Source organism: Rhinopithecus roxellana, chromosome 21, assembly GCF_007565055.1.
Source record: "Rhinopithecus roxellana isolate Shanxi Qingling chromosome 21, ASM756505v1, whole genome shotgun sequence".
Taxonomy (NCBI): domain Eukaryota; kingdom Metazoa; phylum Chordata; class Mammalia; order Primates; family Cercopithecidae; genus Rhinopithecus; species Rhinopithecus roxellana.
This window is the reverse complement of record NC_044569.1, coordinates 53,097,031-53,117,028: the sequence shown is the minus strand read 5'-3', so window position 1 is coordinate 53,117,028 and position 19,998 is coordinate 53,097,031. Positions and strand designations below refer to the sequence as shown.

The 19,998-nt window shown below is 40.6% G+C and overlaps 1 long non-coding RNA gene across 2 annotated transcripts in view; it reads right to left on the bottom strand.

Annotated features, from left to right (window-relative positions):
• The window catches only part of LOC104658708, a 354,768-nt gene that overhangs the window by 205,733 nt on the left and 129,037 nt on the right, over window positions 1-19,998 (bottom strand). The window contains exon 4 of one of the 2 annotated variants that reach the window (XR_747472.2): window positions 8,890-9,109. The exons of the other annotated variant lie outside the window; for it this stretch is intronic. This is a non-coding gene — a long non-coding RNA (uncharacterized LOC104658708). The remainder of the gene's footprint in view (window positions 1-8,889; window positions 9,110-19,998) is intronic. 2 annotated transcript variants of the gene reach the window in all.

The window sequence follows — 19,998 nt, the reverse complement described above, 5'->3', positions numbered from 1 at the left end:
AGGGATACTAAATGATTTTTTAGTAGAGTTTAATGGGCCCAAAATACAGACAATAATTTATAAATGGTTCCTTTAGAAACTGAATGGGACTGGCAAGTTATAGGAAGTTGAGGGGTGGAAGTGCCCTGTGAACAAATGTTGCCTTATTATGTAGATAAAGTCTCTTAGGTAATCTCTGGAAGATGCCCTTAGAAGAATAGATGAAAAATCTGACTGGGTGTGTTGAGGATTTTTAGTATCTTCTTTTCTTTTGTGATTAATATTTCCTGTTTTTGCAATGAGATTCTGTGGGAACCAGGTTTAGGGCAATGGCGCTTCTTTTAGAAAGAAGTTTCCTCAGTTAGAAAAGGAAGTTCCATCTGATGGTAGTTTCTTTTGCTGTGCAAAAGCTCTTTAGTTTAATTAGATCCCATTTGTCAATTTTTGCTTTTGCTGCCGTTGCTTTTGGTGTTTTAGACATGAAGTCCTTGCCCATGCCTATGTCCTGAATGGTACTACCTAGATTTTCTTCTAGGGTTTTTATGGTATTAGGTCTAACATTTAAGTCTCTAATCCATCTTGAATTAATCTTCGTATAAGGGGTAAGGAAAGGATCCAGTTTCAGCTTTCTACTTATGGCTAGCCAATTTTCCCAGCACCATTTATTAAATAGGGAATCCTTTCCCCATTTCTTGTTTCTCTCAGGTTTGTCAAAGATCAGATGGCTGTAGATGTGCGGTATTATTTCTGAGGACTCTGTTCTGTTCCATTGGTCTATATCTCTGTTTTGGTACCAGTACCATGCTGTTTTGGTTACTGTAGCCTTGTAGTATAGTTTGAACAGGCAACCTACAGAATGGGAGAAAATGTTTGCAACCTACTCATCTGACAAAGGGCTAATATCCAGAATCTACAAAGAACTCAAACAAATATACGAGAAAAAAACAAACAACCCCATCAAAAAGTGGGGAAAGGATATGAACAGACATTTCTCAAAAGATGATATTCATACAGCCAACAGACACATGAAAAAATGCTCATTGTCACTCGCCATCAGAGAAATGCAAATCAAAACCACAATGAGATACCATCTCACACCAGTTAGAATGGCAATCATTAAGAAGTCAGGAAACAACAGGTGTTGGAGAGGATGTGGAGAAATAGGAACACTTTTACACTGTTGGTGGGATTGTAAACTAGTTCAACCATTATGGAAAACAGTATGGCAATTCCTCAAGGATCTAGAACTAGATGTACCATATGACCCAGCCATCCCACTACTGGGTATATACCCAAAGGATTATAAATTATTCTACTACAAAGACACATGTACACGTATGTTTATTGCGGCACTATTCACAATAGCAAAGACTTGGAATCACCCCAAATGTCCATCTGTGACAGACTGGATTAAGAAAATGTGGCACATATACACCATGGAATACTATGCAGCCATAAAAAAGGATGAGTTTGCGTCCTTTGTAGGGACATGGATGCAGCTGGAAACCATCATTCTTAGCAAACTATCACAAGAACAGAAAACCAAACACCGCATGTTCTCACTCATAGGTGGGAACTGAACAATGAGATCACTTGGACTCGGGAAGGGGAACATCACGCACTGGGGCCTATCATGGGGAGGGGGGTGGGGGGAGGAGGGAGGGATTGCATTGGGGAGTTATACATGACATAAATGATGAATTGATGGGTGCTGACGAGTTGATGGGTGCAGCACACCAACACGGCATAAGTATACATATGTAACAAACCTGCACGTTATGCACATGTACCCTAGAACTTAAAGTATAATAAAAAAAAAATAATAAAAAAAAAAAAAAAAAGAAAAAAAAAAAAAAAGAAAAGGAAGTTCCAGACAGAGTACCTTGCTGAGTTTGAGAGATGACAAACAAGAGAAGGATAGAAAGTTTTTAGTTCTGAGGCAGCCCCTAACATCCCCATTTATTTTCATTCAAAGTGCTCAGCATGCCAAAACACCATACTTTCCAGTATTGTTTTCTGAGCCCTAATATTGGCTAGGCTTTTCATTCAAACTGATATCTGGGCGTCATATGGTTAGATAGGAAAAGGTCCCTGGAACCCACACACCACATCAATACTGTTGTGTATACAAGTACAATCAATTGGTTTGACTTACTCAGAAGTTGTAAAAATGCCTATACATTAGCCACTAGGAAAAATGTAAATATTTTTTCTATTGATTCATGACACCAAATGTTGACCAAGCTGAATACCATATTGTCACCCAGTATGTGTACATAAAAACAATAAAAAAAGATTATATATATATTTTTTTTTCTAGGTATAAGCCAGTGATAAAGAGTATGTAAGGTAGCTTGTAAACATACCAGCAGCAATCCGCCTTCCAGCAGATGGTGAATACAGAACTGTGCTTAGCTCTATTTTAATAATAAACTCTTTGAACATAACAAGGCGGGGCTTCATAAAAGAGCAGTTGGCTGTTGCCAAAGATGAAAGGACGAAGTCTGTATTCAAAGTTAGCCTACAAAGGCCTCCGAGAGTGTTTCTGCATGAATGGCTTTCTAGATTCCCGTTGGATTTTATCCCACAGACAAATTATAATGTTTCACATGGTCCATCACATTCTGAAGATTAATGCACAGACAATGACCTGGGGAAAAAGTCCTCTTATGACAAATGTCCTTACCAACCTGTGTTTCACACAGGAAGAAAAAATAATAAAACTAAGTATATTCCCCTGAATATTACATTCAGTCTCTTGCTAACATGAAAATGCTTAGAAGATAAATACATTTGCCTTATTTCAAGAAGGGTTCCTCCAAGGAGAGAATGGAATCCCTGTTTAGGATTGTCTTTAAATATATTAATCTGACACAAGTTATCAACTGTGCTACTTCCATGTGTTGGGGTTCAGAAACTAATATCCCCAAAAAATGGCATGTTGATATGCTCAACTGAAAAAGAAGCCTCAAGGTCTCTCTGATCTCCACTCCCTGACCCCTGACCCCAGCTCCCACTATCTCTTAATCCTGTCTCTCCCAAAGGACAAGATGAAATTGTTATCTGAAGTTCCCTTATCTGCCTAACATCTGGACCTGCCAAAGAAGAAAACAATTATCTCTGGTCCCTTCCCTGAGTTTTCAGTAACTGAACTCATATTGCAGGAAGAAAGGCTCAAGTCTGTCAACAGACTTTTGTCAAAAGTCATTGTCTGCTCTGCAGGCTCAACAGATTTTGTCCTAGGCCAATGTATGTTCTTCAAGCCCATTGAATTATCCTAAAAATTATTTACCACCCCTTAAAATTATCCAAACTCCCCCATCTCCCTTTCCCCTTAGAAGTAAAGTATTTAAGTATCTGTGCCCCATTGGGAAATGGAGCAATCGCTCTGCAATTTCCGCTCATGCATACTAACACATTTGTACGTCATTTCTCCTATTAATCTGCCTTTATCAGTTGATTTTTCAGCAAACCTTTAGAGGACAAAGGGAAGGTTTTCCTTTGGCCCCTACACGTATTTACTCTTGATGCTCAACCTAAATGTGAACTTGAACGGATAGCAAAGTCCAATGTCAGCAGGACAATGATGGAGAAATCCCTGTAATGTGCATGGGGAGAGAACTGGGAATGCTACAGTCACAGATGTTGGCAGCAACTCAAAATCAGGTAATACTGGCAGGTTACAGAGAACAGGCAGGACACAACCCTACTCTGCAGCTATTCTCTTCTCTAAAAAAATAAATAAATAAATAAAAATAAAAAACATCTTTTACAAGAATGTGCAGGACATCTATTAAAGTATAAGGAGCCCAGGACAGAAAACATGGAAAGAATATCCAGTTACCTTCAGGGAGCTTAACATTCCTCACTGGCAAAATTCTAAGGCTGGCTGTTAAATAAGTAGATTTTAAATGCAATCATTGGGAACCACCCTAAATTAAATAAGAAAAATCAGGCAAACTCACCATAACAGAAGGAAAAATACTGTAGAACAGCAGTGTGTTCATCAGAATATATTTTTGAATCCCAACTCAGGGATGAGGTGCAGTTGCTCACGTCTGTAATTCCAGCAACTTGGCAGGCCGAGGTAGGCTGATCACTTGAGGCTGGAAGTTGACCAGCCTAGGCAACACGGCAAAACCCCAACCCTATAAAGAATACAAAAATTAGCTGGACATGGTTGTGCACACCTGTAGTCCAAGCTACTCAGGAGGCTGAGGTGGGAGACTCACCTGAGCCTGGGAGTTTGAGGCTGCAGTGAGCCATGATTGTGCCACTGCCCTTCAGCCTGAGCAATGGAGTGAGACAGTGCCTTAAAAAAAAGAAAAAAGAAAAGAATCCTAACTTAGCCTCAAAATAGCTGTCCAAACTTGAGCAAGTTATTTAGCATCGCTGAGACTTTTTTTTTTTTTTTTTTTTAATGAGGTTGATGTAGTAACTGTGGTTGTATTCAGGATTAATATTACAATGAACTAATGATTCTAAAGCAGGGTTTGGCAGGCTGTTTCCTCTCCCTGTGTGGGATAATTGCTATTAATATGCAAAATAGTGGAAAAAAGGAGAGTCTGAAGTTAGGAATACTTATGAAGGAGTTTAAAGAAAACTTGAATTGTTGGGGACTCATTAACATTTATATAAAATCATTCAGAGTCCCAGAAAGAAAAAAAGTGTGACTCATGCTGTTATACCTACTTCACAGAAGGGCTATTTATACACAAAGATTCTCTTAACCCAGATATCACATGAGTTAGGGCTGATGTTTGCCTTTGCCTCCTTCCAACCTACAACCATTACCTAATGCACTGACCTGAACTGTGAACCCATTAATTAAAATGCCACTAAAATGTCATTACTGAATAATCTTTCTAGCTCTAAAATCTAAATAATTGGGAAAATATAAAAGAAATAATAAAAAAAGAATTGATAAATATTAAGCCACAAGTGGAGAGTCTAGGGTTAAGGGGTTTTGTTGGCATTTTCCCCTATAAAAATAATCCTCATTACTAAGATTGTTCTGTGGGATCTGTTTTCCAAAAAGGTATCAAAGTTAAAAAAATTTATAGAAGTAGCTTGACTGTATTTATGTTATCATCCTTGAAAAATGCTCAGTTCAAAAAATTATGAGCTTTTGGTGGCTTGTTTTTAAATCCAGTTTTATCCACTGATGATAGTTTCTTCTGTTTTAAAATAGATGAGAGTGCTTTGGTGATCATGGTTACACAGTATAAATATTGAGGCCACACGCTGTCACCTGCTGTCATTCAGGAGTTCATTTGTTCACAGTTCACCTACTTTGAAACATCTGATTGTCTCAATTACCAGCAAACAGTGATTTCCTGAACACAGATGTTCTTCCATTAACTTCTAAAGGAAGTAGTTTGCTAAGAAGCTCCACCGCATATATCAATCATAAGAAGCCAGATTGCTTTTCAAAGGCATTCCTGCAGTGAGAACTCATTCAAGTATCAAAGCATGGTTCTAATTGTAAAGTTAAGTTTTGACCCTGGTAGGCTTGAAACATCCAAGGTTTAAATTTGATTCCCCAGATCCTACTAAAATGTAGAATTCTAGAATGTTTCATGAATTGTAGTGGGTGCCCTAGATGGGAGGTGATATATAATATGATAGGGGACCCTCAAACAAGTCAGAGGATATTCTGGAAAAAAGATCAATGACTCTTTCTGGGGTGGAGATTGAAGTATTGATTAGGCAGAAAGTGGCTGATGGTAAAAAGTAGAATTACCCTATCCCTCCACCCCAAAGATGACAAGAAAGATTTCTGCCCTCAGAGTAAATGAATAAAGGAGATAAACTACCCGTGGCAGAGAAAGGTAAAGTCACATCAGCAGGTTGCAGCCTTGGTATGGGTAATCTCTGGAGGTTTCTCATCTTAGCGATGTGAGAAATCATGATGCAGATGACCTAAGTCACACTTGCTTAAGGAAGGAGGGTATTCTGAATAAGCTAGGAGTAGAGAGGCACCTGCAAAAAGAAACAAGTTCCTACCAAGAGGCTGGCTAATATGGTTTGGGTCTGTGTCCCCACCCAAATCTCATCACAAATTGTAATACCCCCACATCAAGGGAGGAGCCTGGTGAGAGGTTATTAGATTATGGAAATAGTTCCCCCACGATGTTCTTGTGAAACTGAGGGAGTTCTCATGAGATCCGATTGTTTTAAAAATGGCCATTTCCCCTGTGCTCCCTCTCTCTCCTGCTGCCTTGTAAGATGTGCCTTGATTCCCCTTTGCCTTCCACCATGATTGTAAGCTTCCTGATGCCTCCCCAACCATATGGAACTGGGAGTGAGTTCTTCGGTTTATAAATTACCCGGTTACCATCATTATAGCATGTGAAAATGGACTAATACAGAGAATTGGTACTGGCAGAGAGAGGCACTACTCTAAGGATAACCTGAAAATGTGGAAGCAGCATTGTAACTGGACAACAGGCAGAGGTTTGAACAGTTTGGAAGGCTCAGAACAAGACAGGAAGATGTGCGAAAGTAGGGAACTTCCTAGAGAATTGCATGGTTTTGACCAAAATATTGATAGTGATATGGACAATGAAGTCCAGGCTGAGGTGGCCTCAGATGGAGATGAAGAACCTACTGGGAACTGGAGCAAAGGTCACTCTTGCTAGGCTTTAGCAAAGAGAATGGTGACATTTTGCCCCTGCCCTAGAGATCTGTGGGACTTTGAACTTGAGAGAGTCTGGCAGAAGAAATTTCTAAGCAGCAAAGCATTCAAGAGGTGACCTGGCTTTTCTTGAAAGTATACAACTATATGTGCTCACAAAGAGACGGTTTGAATTTGGAACTTATGTTTAAAGGGGAGACAGAGCATAAAAGTTTGGAAAATTCACAGCCTGAACGTGAGATAGAAAACAAAAACTCATTGTCTGCAGAGCAACTCAAGGTGGCTGAATACATTCCCGTAAGTAAAGAGGAGCTGAATGTTAATCAACAAGACAACGGGGATAATGTCTTCAGGACATTTCAGAGATCTTCAAGGCAGCCCCTCCTATCACTGGCCCAGAGGTCTAGGAGGGAAAAATGGTTTAATGGGCCAAGCCAGGGCCCAGATGCTCTGTGCACCCTTTGGACATGGAGCTCAGTGTTCCAGCCACTCTAGTTTCAGCCCTGGCTAAAAGGAGCCAAGGTACAGCTTAGCCCATGGCTTCAGTGGGTGCAAGCCCCAGGCCTTGGTGGCTTCTATGTGGTGTTGGGCCTTCAGGTATGCAGAAGACAAGAGTTGAGCTTTGGGAGCCTCTGCCTAGATTTCAGAGGGTATATGGAAATGTATAGATGTCCAGGCAGAAGTCTGCTTTGGGGTCAGAGTTCTCCTAGAGAGCCTCTACTAGGGCAATGCAAAAGGGAAATGTGGGGTTGGAGTCCCCACAAAGAGTCCCCACTGAGGCACTGCCTAGTGGAGATGTGAGAAGAGGGCTCTGCAGAAAGGTAGATCTACCGATAGCTAGCATGATGCACCTGGAAAAGCCATAGGCACTTAACACAAGCCTGCAAAAACAGTCATGGAGCTGTACCCTGCAGAGTCGCAGGCACACAGCTGCCCAAGGCTGTGGGAGTCCACCCCCTGCATCAGTGTGTCCTTGATGTGAGACATGGAGTCAAAGGACATTTTGGAGCTTTAAGATTTGATGACTGCCTGGCCAGGTTTAGGACATGCATGAGGCCTGTGGCCCCTTTTTTTTGGCCAATTTCTCCCATTTGAAATGGGAACATTTACCTAATGTCTGTAACCTCATTGTGTCTTGAAAGTAACTAACTTTTTTTTTTTTTTTTTTTTTTTTTATTTTACAGGCTCATAGGCAGAAGGCACTTGCCTTATCTCAGATGAGACTTTGGACCTGGACTTTTGGGATAATGCTGGAATGAGTTAAGAGTTTGAGGGACTCTTGGGAAGGCATGATTGGTTTTGAAATGTGAGGACATGAGAGGGACCTGGGAGTGACCAGAGTTAGAATGGCATGGTTTGGCTGTGTCTCCACCCAAATATCATCACAAATTGTATTCCTCTTGTGTCAAGGGTGGGACCTCGTAAAAGGTAAATGGATCATGGGGGCGGATCTCCCATGCTGTTCTCGTGACAGTAAGGGAGTTCTCACAAGATCCGATTGTTTGAAAAGTGGCAGTTTCCCCTGTGCTCCCTCTATCTCCTTCTGCCATCTAAGACATGCCATGCCTCCCCTTTGCCTTCCATCATGATTGTAAGTTTCCTGATGCCTCCCCAGCCATGCAGAACTGTGAGTCAATTAAACTTCTTTTGTTTATAAATTACCCAGTCTCAGGTAGTATCTTTACAGCTGTGTGAGAACAGACTAACACACTGGCCCTTAGTTCAAGGGCAAGAAGTAAGCTATGCCTGCCTCCACTTAACCCTGTCTTCACTCAAGTCTGCCTCATGTCATAGAAAAGCATCTGTGCCCATGATCAGAAAGAAGACCCTCTGTTTCATATTTCTCAACAACTGCTCAGCCCATATGGCCACTCTCTGCCATCTTCTTTACCTCTTAGTACTACTTGTAGATCCTAGCCAGCCAGGCTGCTTCATGCTTCTGCATCTTAAGTCACAGTAGCGTCCCCAGCTCTACCACTCCAGCATATCTTTGCTTCCCATCTTCCCTGGGAAAATGTTGATTTACTTTTTAAGCCTCCTCTCAGGCATTATCTCCAGAAAGCCTTTACTGACATTACCCCAGCCCCACACACTGAAGCTGAACAAAATGCCCCTCCTGTGTGCATTCTTATCATGGCCACATTAGTTTCGTTATGTGTAATTCCTTTAAACCAGGGACTCTTTGAAGGCAGGCAGGCAGGGGCTGTGCAATATTATCTCATACATTCTGTCTCTGGCATGTGAAAATGTAATTAAATTAAATGATCTGTTACCTGTACCTCCTTTAGTGGTACCTGTCTAGTGGCCAGAGAAGCATCTGTCTCATATACAAGTGGGATCTGAACTGGTTTAATTAACAGGATAGTCTCCAAAGGCAAATTTTGTGTAAACTTGAATCAAGGGGCTCCTGAGAAAAACAGATGATTTTCCTCAATTAGAGACTGAAGTCTATGCAGATGGAACCAGAAGATTAAAACTGTCATGGCACTGGAACTATAAAACATGAAAAGAAATGGGAGTGAAATGATGGGTTCAAGAATCCAAATTAGAATGCAGGAACTAAGTAATCATCCTAGGAAAAAAAAAAAGAAAAAAAATTAAAACCTTGAAAACCAGGATGGGGAAGAAGACCAAAATCTAATGTTCAGTGATAAGGAATATGAAAACCTAAATTGGCAAGTCCACATAGTAAGGCCCCTCAAGGATCCTTTAGGAAAAATTCTAACAAGAGAATCACCTTACCCCCTACTGTTTTTGATATAAACCTAAATGGACTGAGCCCTAGGCTCAAGAATAAAACATATATATACACACACACTCACATATACTTACATACATTTCTTCAGGAAAAAAAAAAAAGACTGAAAAACTTAACCCACCCTTAAAAAAGAGACTGGATTAAGTCAACCAGTCAACCAGTATGTTGGATAATAACTACCAGGAACCACAAATACTGTTAGCACTGATACCAATTGTAGATCAGAAATGGGATTTTACAACTACTGATGGCCCACAAAACTGCACATCACTGATAAAGCTTGTGTTATTGCTTGCATGAAAACTGGGATATAATTCCTAGCTCCTTCTATAAGAGAAGGAATTATTAAGGTGACACATTCCCCATGCATAGTGAGGGTGTTTAAAAGTTCTAGGCAACCTGAAAAAACAACATCCACTACACAGATCTAGCTCATGCATTCCTCAAAGCTACCCAGTGAGGAATGTATTACCCTCTAAAATTTACAGATGACAAAAGTGAGGCAAAATAGGACCATAACTTTCTCAAGATTATAGGGCTAGTAAATGGCCAGTTAGAATCCAATTCTTTGTACTGCAAACTTCATAATTTTCCATGTAATGTGTGCTGTCTCCCATGAGGACAACCTGGAGGCTGCCTGAAAAGTGATCATAGACAGGAGAAATCAGAGAGTCTCAGAAAAAGTCTTAGGAGAGCCAGAAAGCCAAGCCTTTACCTACCTCAAATACAGTTCTTACAGTATCATGTCAGTCCTCAGTTACCCAGCAACTTTGTGGATGCCCAGTCACTGGGCATTCAGTAAGCCCTTCTACCACTTCCTCCCACATTTCCTATGCATTTTTTTTCCTTTCCACAACTTGGGATAGATATTTAAAAATGCGGAAGGATGAAATGCTATTTTTTTCCCCTCTACAGCAGGGGAGTGGGAGGGCTGTGTGGATTAACATCCTCTGTCAATTTTTTCAAAATATAAAGCTTCCTTTATCTTCCTTGCCCAAGATTCTGAAGGCCCCTTTCTCCCTGCCTAATTAACCACGAATCAACATAATTTATTTACATACATATGTTGTCTGCCTGTTTTCTTGCTTGCCTTTTCATCAGTCTTCAGTTATAAAAACCTGCACTGAGGGTTGGGCAATGTGATTTCTGGTCCTGTCTGTAACCTCCTCTGGGAGGTTACTTTCCTTCTCTGTCTCAGGCTCCTCAATAAGAAGAGCAGAGTGGGGCTGGGCACAGTGGCTCAGGCCTGTAATCCCAGCACTTTAGGAGGCTGAGGTAGGCGGATCATGAGGTCAGGAGTTTGAGACCAGCCTGGCCAATGTGGTGAAACCCCATCTCTACTAAAAAATACAAAAATTAACTGGGCGTGGTGGCGTGCACCTGTAGTCCCAGCTACTTGGGAGGCTGAGGCAGGAGAATCAGTGGAACCCAGGAGGCAGAGGTTGCAGTGAGCCCAGATCGCACCATTACACTTCAGAGTGACAGACCCAGACTTCATCTCAAAAAAAAAAAAAAAAAAAAAAAAAGTTGAGGGGCTAGGGAAGGGTTTTGACCTCTACTGACTCTTCTCTCTTCACATTCTATCATATCTTTCCTGTCCTGGGTAATTCACAGAGCCACTGAGAGGAACACGAGAAAATAGAGCTGAAAGAGCTATGAATAATATACAGCGTCTGAGGACTGTAGCATTATTTAAACCTGCAGCTAGTCCATTTGTTTTTAAGGTCCCATAGCATCGTGTGCCCAGCCAAGAACCCTCTTGCCTCCAGCATTAAGTGTTGATGAAGATAAATAATTTGAAAGAAGAGAGCACAAGCAAGGGAGAGAGGGTATGTTTGGAAGAGCCTTGTGATTTGAACTCTTCTTTTATTCCAGTTTTCTAGAGATAATAATTGGGCTTTTGGCTCCAACAGGAGCATTCCATGTTGTTGAGAGATTCACAATGAAACTTCAATGACAGGAGAAAAATTTGCTCATGTCTTTCTTTTCAAGCACCTCATTCCGTGTCCATCCCACACACTAGCACTGTGCAGAGAAGGATAGGAGCAAGCAGATAAGTCATTTCACCAACAGTGACAATGTAGGACCTCATTTTAATTTAATCATCAGGATAGACAGGATTTTTGCCTCATAACAAATCACCAGGCCCTTTTGCTGGTGCTGCTTTTACACTAGATTGAGCCCTATCATTCTTCATGCTGCATTACATCCACACCTTCATCGGGAGGAAACCCAATTTGCTTTGCATTGTTTGCACATCTTGCAGTGATATTAGGCAGTTATTTTCTGAGGCAAAATCCCAGTAAATATTTGGGAGTGATTGTGTCATGTCTCAATTATGGATTCCATTTGAGCAAGGCTGACATTTCTGAAACTTAGAAAAACTACTAAACCTTTTCTAAGGAAACAAATTATTTTAAACAATAAATGTTCCTGTATTAAAGCATTCACACTCCCAAATGTACTTAAGTATTTCTTTTCTTGCTCACCCTATTAAAAAGGCATAAAGCAGGACATGTGGTTCTCTGAAAAATTCTTACATGCTGGGATAGTTTTGAGCAAAATTTTTGAATTAAGAAGAGATGGACTGTTTTAACCAGGGGTGACTTTCTTTTCCTTGCTTTTCTGGATCCTCCTACTCCCATCTTCCTCTTCCAATACTTTGCAGGAACAAGCCTCAGGCTGTGAACAGATCCAACTATATTGTGAATAGAAGAGTCTCTCATTCATGCACATTTGAAGAGAAGACCCTCAAAAAGAGGCAAGTGCTTAGATCAAAGGAGTCAATACCTAAGGTGTATTTTCAGGAGTCACATGGCAGAAAACTTTTGTAGGCAAATGGGATGTCTCAGTGATACCAGTGGGCAGGTATCACTACCTGGGTATCACTTGGAGGTCCCCAAACACCAGTGGGACCTCAACCCCAGCTGCTGTCCAGGCTCTTGAGACCACTGCAAGAATGAATTCAAGGACCAATGGAAATACAATGAAAGTATAGAGATTTATTGCAAAGGGAAAAGTACATACTCAATAAAGGGAGTGTGGGCATACTTAAGAGAGAGTCACACCCAAAGGCCTTTGGAGCTGCTACCTTTATGGGTTTCTTTTACCAAGGGATAGAACATTCATGAAAATTCCTTGAAGGTGGATGTTTCCTGGAACTGCGGTGCCACCCATTTTTACACCAAATATGGATGTTCCTGGAACTCTCATGGTACTGGTGTGTGTGTGATTTAGTATGTTAATGAACATATAATGAGATCCTAGGTGAAACCTAGGTCAAATCCAGTGCCATATTAGGTTCAGTCAGTCTTACCCAGCTAGGTCCACACCTCAATGCAGCCTCGAACTCCTGAACTTAAGTCATCCTCCCACCTCAGCATCCTGAGTATCTGGGACTACAGGTACATGCCCATTACACCCGGTTAAGTTTTGTAGTTTTGGTAGAGATGGGGTTTTGCATTGTTGTCCCGGCTAGTCTCAAATTTCTGAGCTCCAATGAACTGTCTGCCTCAGTTTCCCAGTGCTGGGATTACAGGCATAAACCACTGCACCCAGTCGGAATTCTCTATTCTCCTGCAACCGTCTTGTATTATTCCTGTTCCACCAGTGCCTTTAACAGTTTTCTTGATCAGCAGCCATTTTCCTTTTAATCAGGATCCCCATGTCACATCCAATCGTAACAAGAATTGGACAAAATTTGGGGGCTCTTGGTTTTGGGGGACCTGTGATTTAACTAGAGGCACAATAGCAGCAAAGATCTCTGGGCCTTGCACTGTGCCACATGCATCACATATTTTTCCTCCTTAGACTCCACAGCAATCAGGTAAAGCAGAAATTGTGCCTTTTCTTCAATTATTATCTTGGATTAAGTTACCTGCCCAAGGTTGTACAGTTAGTAAGAGAAAAAAAAGTTTAAATTCAGATTTAGATGCCAAAATGTTTTTTCTTCTCCACTATACTGCAGGCCCCCCTATGCACAGCATCTTGTCAGTGCTACACAATTTGCCATTAATTGCCCCCTTTATCGCTTCATAATGTTAGACTTCCCTCTCAAGAAATTTTCAAACTCCTTTGAAGACAAGGACATGTTTTTCTCTCTTTCCTCTCAATGTACGGTAGATGCTGATATGGCAAAAGAACATTCATGACTAGGCATGGAGAGGAATGTAATAGGAATGTCATCACTATGGATTGTGTTGGGAAGGAATAAATAATGCAGGAGCCAAGTAAAGGAAGTTTAAGAAAACAACCATCAAATGTGAGGTTTAATAGAGTTGTGAAGGATAGAAAATACATGTATTGGTGAGAAAAAAGGAGGACCTTAGAGGCACAGAATGGCCCCCAGAACCACAAAGGAGGAGGAGGTGTCTGCAGGGATTCCCATGGTCATGCGCATCACAGAGACACAGCATTGTCAGGGCTGATGGGGTCTGGTTGAGTTTGATGCCAGCACCAAAGAAAATGAGTCACATGATAATTATAGTAAAACATCACAATGTCTTTATTTGAGTAGATCACAATAATTTGTCCAAAACAGGATGTTTCTTGGCAAATTTTTCTATCAACCGGCTTGAAGGAACTCAGAGAACATCCGCTAACTAGGCATAATGAGTTCTTATACCTTACAGAATGTCACCATGAAGAACAAATGGCATCAGCTGCCACCAGGCTGTAGCATGCTACTTTACAAAATGATATGTTGTTATTAAGTGGCAAGGGATATTGATTTCTCAGTATGTTTCTTACTTGCTCAATTGCTTTGGTTACAACAACAATGCATATGTTAAATACGCAGAGTAGATACAGAAGGTTTATCTTTGGGTTCTCAATAATGTGGGACTTGCTCATTGCCCTGGCAAATGACCAAATCCCCTGAGACCCACCTTGATTCTGTTCTAGCTTTTTCCTTTTCTTTCTTTTTCTTGCAGAAACATTTAAAATGTAAGAAATCACCTCATTTGGAGTTGAGATGGCCATATGCTTGAAGGGTGTGGTCTGGAAATCAGACAAACTGAGCTGGGTCCCAGCTTTACAACTGATCACCAAGTCACCCTGCAGGTCATTCCACCAATCTGGTCTTCAGTTTCTCCCTCTGTGAAGGGAGAGGGTTGCCCTAAATCATTTCTAAGATGTTTTTGGTCACTAGAATTAAATTATTTTCTTGAGCTTTAAAGAACAGTTTTTAAAAATTCAGTGTACATTTATTTAGTGCCTAATATGTGTCAGGCATTGTTCTAAACCCTAGGAATACTTTGATTTAAAACAAAGACCCTTCTCTCTAGGAGCTTAACTTCTAATGGATGGAGAAAGACAGTACAAAAGAAAATAAGTAAATATGTATCAAGTTAGGTTGTAAAAAGTGCTGTGAAGATAAATTAAGCAGAATAAAAGGAATCTGGTATGGAATTCTGGAAGTAGCGATGGGATAGGAAGCAGAATCCTTATTTATTTTGGGTAGTCAGTAAAGTCCTTGCTGGTAAAGTCATTTCACCTCAGAGAAGAGAACAAGATAGGAGGCATATTACACAGATATCTAGGCAGAGTCCTCTAGGTAGAAAGAACAATAAGTACAAAGTCTCTGAGGCAGGAGTGGGCTTGAAATGTACTAGCAATCTGTCCCCACATGCCTTGGAATGGACAGCATCCAGAGGCTAATCTGGAAGCTGCCATATTCCTTGACTTGACTTCTGCTCCTGCCATTGGGTCAATACAGACAGGAACCTGTTGTGGTAGCATTGTGATATTCTGGGGAAATGCCTGCCTTCGAGTATAAAGAAAGTCCACAGTCACCCCTCTGAAACTGGTGCACTAAAGAAGAGAAATGTTTCAAGAGTTCATATGAGTTCCAAGCTTCCTTTGAGTAAGTTGACTTTCTTCTTTAAAAATAGTAAACATTTTGAAATCTTTTACCCCTGAAAAAGGCAAAATTGAAATAGGCAGTTACATTTGGGAAGAAGCTAAAAGCAAAGTGTGCTCTGTGAAGGTGGGAGTAAGTGGTCTTCTGCCTAAGTGTCTGCCATGAAGACAGCATTTGTAATTACAGCCATGAAATCACCTTGTAGACACTTAATAGCTTAATAAGAGTTTTAATGGGTCTATTCAAAAATGAGAAACCCCACTGTATAAAATGGGCCCATAAAATGCTATGCTGCTGTGCTGTGGCCTCAGACAAATTGCAAATAGATCTCATGCAGCATCCTGTAATATCAGCTGCTGAGTTTAGGTGTCTATAGGATTTTGGCTACACTTGTCTCCAAAAATACTTAGGAAAGACTTTAGATGCCTTCAGAGAAGTCCTACAGAGACTGGTGGTTGACCCTGTGGGGAATCCTGAGAAATTTATGTTCACGTTTACTGCTCCGCTAATTACCCCAGCTTACACTGATAGCCCTCTTCTCTGAATTTCTATATTTTTATATCATTACTAAATTTATTTACCAATCTCTGCTATTAGAAAGAATATAAAAAGAAGAACACTTTATCTTTCCCCTTCAGATTCTTACCCCGTTCCAGAGCCTGTAACACCTACCCAAGGGAAAAGGATGTTAAGTATCATGAGACTTATAAACCAAATGCCATAGGAATTTAGAAATAGGAGGTAGAATTGCTGTTGTAAATAATCGAGAAAGACTTCCTGTAGGTGGCAATAGTTTGACAAGCCTTGAGGTGAGGACTCTTTAGAAAAAATGAGCAATGCTACAGAGGGAAGTTGGTGGAATGTTGGCAGAACCGTGAGTAGACTAAAATAGGTAGACTGAGCAAACTTGAGTACAAAGGTAGTGAAGGCTAGAAAGCATGGTGAGAATCAGGTAATGTATACCCTCTGTGAACCCTGAATATCTGAGACAGTCTCAGCTAATTTAGAGTTTATTTTGCCAAGATTGAGGATGCACACCCATGACACAGCCTCAGGCAGTCCTGATGACATGTGCCCAAGGTGGTCGGGACTCAGCTTGGTTTATACATTTTAGGGAGAAACGAGACATCAATCAATACATGTAAGAAGTACACTGGTTCCATCCAGAAAGATGGGAACAACTCAAAGCAAGAAGGGGACTTATCACAGGTATGTGAGAGACAAATAGTTGCCTTCTTTTGAGTTTCTGCTAAACTTTTCCAAAGGAGGCAATCAGAGATGCATCTATCGCAGTGAGCAGAGGGATGACTTTGAAAAGAATGGGAGGCAAGTTTGCCCGGAGCAGTTCCCAGCTTGACTTTTCCCTTTAGCTTAGTAATTTTGGGGCCCCTACATTTTCCCTTCACACCTTAAATCAAAAGTATTAAAAATTTGGATTTAAACTCTGGGAAAATGGGTAGCCTTTGAAGGCTTTTGAACAGAAGTTACATAAAGACTAAAATTGTAGCAACATATATTTTTAAGTAAAAGAAAACTGCAAATGATGTCCACAGACTTAAGAAAATACAACACCTAAACCAGAGTGGTAGCAATGGGAATGTCAGGCAGAGATGCAAAAAACAACTCCGACCTACCTGTACCAGCCATTCTAGCAAAATGTTAAACTATTTGCCAATTGTTTTGTGCAAGATAATTCTGGGAGAGAGACTATTCCCCGCAACCCCATGTAGCACAGGATTGGTCACAAAACAGATCTCTATAAATATCTCTTGACTGGCTAACATGAAAAGCACCCATCTCCTGCTTAGCCTCTTCAATAGGCAATAAAGGAGGGTATTCCTTGGGTCCATTCCAGTCAAAGAATGGGCTACAGTCTGAGTCATGGTGACACATCAAAGATCACTGCTAGAAAATTTCCTCTGTGAAGACTCTAAAATATTGGCACATTCAGACTAAAAATGTACTTCAACAGCTATTATCCTGCTTCCTTTGCTGTGAGGAGGCAGAATGCCAGGATTCTTTGTAGCACTGGAGTCTTGAAACTGCCATTGCAAAATTATAACTGAGAAAATTATGACACCGAAAGACCTGACCTAACTAAGTCTATCTTGCTTCTCACCTCCAAGCTGTCCTTGCTCATTCCTGGGTGTAGGCCCAACTAACTTTGGGAGGAACTTAGTTTATAGCTCACAGTTAAAAACAAAGACAATAACAACCCTTTCCCAAAACAAACCTCCTTCTTGCCTGAGGAGTATACTGCCTTTGTAGGACTAACAAATTAGCCACAACAGTAGAAATTATGGTTTAGGAGTTATGCAGCTGGAGGTTATGAGATTATGACCTTCCCTAAATTGCTCCTGAGGATAACATCACTATTATAAAACCTAAAATCAGTGCTTGAGATATTTTGCAGACACTGCATTTGATGGATCAGGTGGCACCACCCAGGTCAATAAACTGGCTCATCTGGTCTTATGCCCTGACTCAGGTTAATTGACTCAGTGCAGGAGGACAGCTTTAATGCCCTATGATTTTATATCCCACTAGGCCAATCAGTACTCTCGACTCATCGGCCCCCATCTACCAAATTATCCTGAAAATCTCCAATCCTTGAGTTTTCAAGGAGACTGATTTGAGTAATAATATAACTCTGATCTCCCATAAAGCCAGCTCTGCATGAGTTAAACTCTTTCTCTATTGCAATTTCCCTGTCTTGATAAATCAGCTCTGTCTAGGTAGTGGGCAAGGTAAACCCACTGGGTGGTTACAGTCTCCTAAATTAAATTTTAGAGCAAGCAATGGTGCCCTGCTTTTGACTATGATCACATAATGCCAATGTTTTCAGATAAGAAGTGGAAACATTTATGGAAATGTTTGGCGGCTGGGCATCAGTATTTTTAGTCCACTCTTACATTCCACAAAGAGGAGCGTATGGTCCTATGAAGAACTCTCACAGCACTGGTGCTTTGAAAAACTCCAGAGGGAAAACGTGAGCCCATTCACAGGACCCCCAAGAAACCTGAGTAAATTGGAATGGGTTCTATAGCCCCACCTCATGCACCATGCCATCTTTGGTGATTGCATGTATGGAGTCATGTAAGGGGTCTGCAAACCAAAAGTATCCAAGACCGGTCTCAATGAATTTAGTTCACTTTGCCGAAGTTGAGGACATGCCCCTGTCACAGTCATAGAAGGTCCTGAGTTCATGTGCCCAAGGTGTTCAAGTGATAGCTTGGTTTTATATATTTTAGGGAGAAATATGGCATCAATCAGTATATGTAATATGTACATCGGTTCCACCCAGTAAAAAGGAACAACTTGAAGGCAGGCAAGGGGTCAGTGGGAGGGCGCCAGGTCATAGGTAGATGCAAAAGTTTTCTGGGAGGCTGAGGCACAAGAATAGCTTTAACCCAGAGGAGTGAAGGTTGCAGTAAGCTGAGATCATTCCACTAAACTCCAGCCTGCTTGATAGAGCAAGATTCTGTCTCAAAAACAAAAAATCTGATTAACAATTGGTTGAAAGAGTTTATATAAAGACATCGAATTTATAGAAAGGAGTGCCTGCGTTAAGATAAGGGGTTGTAGAGACCAAGGTTTTTATTATGTGGATGAAGCCTCCAGGTAACAAGCTTCAAAGAGAATAGATAATCTTTAAGGTCTGTTTTAACATTAATGCTGGTGAGTTGTTTCTGAATTCAAAAGGTGCAGGGCATAATGAGGCATGTCTGACCACCCATTCCCACCATGGCCTGAACTTTTGTTTCAGGTTAACTTTGGAATGCCATTAGCTGAGAAAAGGAGTCCATTCAGTTAGTTGGGGTGGTGGCCCTAGAATTTCATTTTTGGTTTATACCTTTGTACTTCTGACAAACTATACAATTGATTCCCCATGAACAGTATTGAATGAAGAACAATTTTATCTCTTAATGTTTAAAAACAGTGCTTTCGGCTGCATTGGTAAATGCAATTTTTCCCTTGGTTTTCATGAGAATCTGCAACAATGACAGGACACAGCGATTCCCTTTTGGAGCTTCACAGCTCTCCTGAAGTAGAATTTATGAACCCATTGTTACCGAATCTTCTAACAAGACAAAACAAAAAGATTGTTTAAGGTCTCGGGAAGAATTACTGTGGAAGACTATGCTACATTGATAGAAATTTTAAAGATTTTAAAGACAAAATTCAGTGTTGAAAAGGATGTGAGAAATGAGTGACATTTTAAAGGAATACAGTTTTTTTTAGGAGGAAATTTAGTATTATTTATCAAAATTACTCACAGACATATTCTTTGACCCTGAACTTCTGCTTCTAGAAATCTGTCCTATAAAAATAATTATACATGTACACAAAGACAAATATTAAGAATGTCTATTATGCCATTGTTTGCCATATAAGAAAAATGATGGCAAGTACAATGGTGTAGGTCATATTTCATCTATACTATAAAATATTATACAGGTATTTTTTAAACAGGGAGAAGCCTTTTACTTTTTTATTGTATGTATCTCTCTATAGCTTGAAACATTTTACAATGAATATCTACTTATATATTAATTTAATTGTTCTTTTTTTGCTTTGTTTTGTTTTGAGACAGGGTCTCATTCTGTCACCCAGGCTGGAGTGCAGTGGTACAATCACAGCTCACTGCAACCCCTGCCTCCCAGACTCAAGCTATCCTCCCTCTTCAGCCTCTCGAGTAACTGGAACTACATTCACGCAGCACCATGCCTGGCTAATGGGGTTTCTCCATGTTGTCCAGGCTGG